Source organism: Carettochelys insculpta, chromosome 27 (assembly GCF_033958435.1).
Source record: "Carettochelys insculpta isolate YL-2023 chromosome 27, ASM3395843v1, whole genome shotgun sequence".
Taxonomy (NCBI): Eukaryota; Metazoa; Chordata; order Testudines; family Carettochelyidae; genus Carettochelys; species Carettochelys insculpta.
This window is the reverse complement of record NC_134163.1, coordinates 14698749-14702573: the sequence shown is the minus strand read 5'-3', so window position 1 is coordinate 14702573 and position 3825 is coordinate 14698749.

The window sequence follows — 3825 nt, the reverse complement described above, 5'->3', positions numbered from 1 at the left end:
TTTTAGTAACTTGTAAAATACTAATTCCAGGTAACCATGACTACCAAAGCCTCTTTACATGGAGGTGGTGACTCAACCTGTCCCTGCTGTTGCAAGTTGTTCAAGATGCTGCTGGCTTTGGGACAAAACACTGTTCAGAGAGAGCCTTGCCCAAGCAGGATGCCAGCCTGTATGTGCAAAGAGGTAACATGGCAGCATACAGGGAGCAGGACCAAAACAGCACCATGCGTGGAGGTGGAGTGCTGTTCAGTGTTCCTGTCTAAGGCTCTGAACCTGGGATGATATGAAGGTAATGAAAATGCCTGAGCCTAGTCTATACTGCCATTTAAGTGGTAGCACAGGTGCAGCTGTTCAAAATCTGGTACAAAATTTAATTACAAATGCAACTCCAGGGCAGTGCCTAAGCTAACAAGATTCTCTTGGCATGGTTATAATATGCTTTCCTTGACTGGACAGAAACATGTTTGTGTGTGTGGTAGGGAAGTGTGGACTGCCCAGAGTGTTTTTGGGCTGTCCTGTTTTGCACTCTCCATCTGAAGCAATGAGACTAAAAAGAAATCCAGGGACAATAAATCAGAACACAACTGGTGCCCCCTATTCCTTCACATTCACTCCCAGAGCTGTTATCACTACAGATACATTCAGTGCCAGGTATGATCCTAACATTAGTGTCCACAGGGTTGAGCTGCAAGGGGTAGTCATCAGTAGTTTGGCAAGCACCTAACAAACCATCCCAGTTAACATGAGGGAAATTGTTACTGCAGCCTGTTCACCAGGAGCTCCAGAGAGCCTGTGAGCTGGCATGAATTCATTAACAGGACAGCCAGACACTCCCTTCCAGTGCTATGACTCATTGCTTTTGTTAGGAGTAGGCAGCTTGCCCTTCCAGATTAACTTTTTACATTTAACCTTTGACATGCACTTTACATTAATAACTTGACATCCTGCAGCAAACAGACTTAAGCAGACTGGACATAGAGCTCTTAGCACATATTATTTCATATAGGTTCCAGAGTTCACTATTTGTTCCAGTGTTAGATTGAGCAAACTTCTTGTAAAGCTGGGTACCAAAACCTCTTTACACCAGCAATGGGCAACCAAACTTAGTAAGTGGGCCACATGACTGTTGTAACCAAGACAGTCTCCTTGGACAGGGTAATTTTGCTAAATGCGCTTGCATTTCTAGAATTTGCAGGATGTACTGATTGAACCATGGCAGCGTTTTGCATGCACAGCTCTCTCCATCAATGTTGTGCACAATCAGCATGCGCCTCGCTTCATGTGCCCTTGTTTTGTGTAATTTTTAGTAATACTGGTAGGGGGAAAAACCTACACAGATGGAAATCAACAGAATCGGGCATGCCTGTGCGTGGGCAACAGTAAACAAATCTTATGTACCGCATGCTTCTAGAACGCTGATGGGCTGCATGCAGTCTCTGAGCTGCAGGTTGCCCACCACTGCTCTGCATTTTTATAACTAAACTGCACTAGGTGATGTAACGCTTCTTGCGCCAAAGACTACTTTAAATCCTTATGCCAACATGAGTAAGATAGCAAAAGTTGTTGGATCCAAATGTGGGCTAAAGTGTAACTTCAGAAGAATCTGTCATCTGTAAACTAAGGTTCGGAGTAGCCTGAAGGTCTTAAGCCTGTAAGAATGGTCATTAACTAAAGTAACAAATAGTTGTAAGTGAATTACTACTATTAAACTGTTAATCAGTTGAGAAGTACAGTTCTCAAAAGTAGAAAAACCTCCTGTTAAATCTATTAGGAAAAAATGCCACCTTTTCAAGGTTTTTAGAAAGACTGTGTAGTAGATGACAGTTTGTATTATTAAACTCCATGTGGAATGGGATACAGGTAAAGGAAGATGAGTAAAAGTTTTCATGATCACAGGCAGGATTTATTCAAACATGCTATTTGGTAAGACAGGGCAGTGGATGCTCTGCTGGCCTGGACACTGGGCTAAAGTCCCAAGGGTCTTTACTAGCTCTTCTGGCACCTTTTGTAACCTTGGTAATTCACTTCAGCTTCCAGCCTCAGTGAAATGGGAAAAATGCAAACTTGTTCAGTGAAACGGTAACCTATGAAGATGAAAAGAACTAGATAATAGCTCGGTATGAATTGTTCCTAATCCTTTGAAGCAAGTGCTTGAAGTATCTGATCTAGAGTTGCTTCTATTCCAGGGCTGGGTGTGAACCAGCCTGGAGGCCTGACATAGTTTGCCAGAGTTAACCCCTTTGGGCTGCTAGACCCTTTGTCTACCTGAACATCAGGTATGACCATTTTCAGATCCCAGTGGCCACAGTTTACATAAGAACATAAGAATGGCCATACTGGGTCAGACCAAAGGTCCATCCAGCCCAGCATCCCATCTGCCGACGGTGGCCAATGCCAGGTGCCCCAGAGAAGGAGAACAGAAGACAATGATCAAGTGATTTATCTCCTGCCATCCATCTCCTGCCCTTGTTCAGAAGGCTAGGGCACCATACTTTATCCCTGGCTAATAGCCATTTATGGACCTAACCTGCAAACATTTATCAAGCTCTTTTTTAAACCCTAATAGAGTCCTGGCCTTCACAGCCTCCTCGGGCAAGGAGTTCCACAGGTTGACTGTGCGCTGTGTGAAGAAAAATTTCCTTTTATTAGTTTTGAACCTACTACCCATCAATTTCATTTGGTGTCCCCTAGTTCTTGTATTATGGGAAAAGGTAAATAATTTTTCTATATTCACTTTCTCCACACCATTCATGATTTTATATACCTCTATCATATCGCCCCTCAACCGCCTCTTTTCCAAACTGAAAAGTCCCAGTCTCTCTAGCCTCTCCCCATATGGGACCCGTTCCAAGCCCCTAATCATCTTAGTCGCCCTTTTCTGAACCTTTTCTAATGCCAATATATCTTTTTTGAGGTGAGGAGACCACATCTGCACGCAGTACTCAAGATGTGGGCGTACCATAGTTTTATATAGGGGAAGTATGATATCTTTTGTCTTATTATCGATCCCTTTTTTAATAATTCCTAACATCCTATTTGCCTTACTAACTGCCGCTGCACACTGCGTGGATGTCTTCAGAGAACTATCCACTATAACTCCAAGATCCCTTTCCTGATCTGTCGTAGCTAAATTTGACCCCATCATGTAGTACGTGTAATTTGGGTTATTTTTTCCAACATGCATTACCTTACACTTACCCACATTAAATTTCATTTGCCATTTTGCTGCCCAATCACTCAGTTTGCTGAGATCTTTTTGTAGTTCTTCACAATCTGTTTTGGTTTTGACTGTCCTGAACAACTTGGTGTCATCTGCAAACTTTGCCACCTCACTGCACTGCTTACCTCATTTTCTAGATCATTGATGAACAAGTTGAACAGGATCGGTCCCAGGACGGACCCCTGGGGAACACCACTAGTTACCCTCCTCCATTGTGAAAATTTACCATTTATTCCCACCCTTTGTTTTCTGTCTTTTAACCAATTCCCGATTCATGAAAGGATCTTTCCTCCTATCCCATGACCACCTAATTTACATAAAAGCCTTTGGTGTGGGACTGTGTCAAAGGCTTTCTGGAAATCTAGGTATATTATGTCCACTGGGTGCCCCTTGTCCGCATGTTTATTAACCCCTTCAAAGAATTCTAATAGATTAGTTAGACACGACTTCCCTCTGCAGAAACCATGCTGACTTTTGCTGACTTTTGATGTTCCTGGCCAATGGGAGCTGCTTCCTGCAGCTCCCAGGGGTTGGGAATGGCGAATTGTGACCCGAGTTTGACCTTTTGGGCTCATTTATTACCCATCCCTGATCTAATTCCAGAA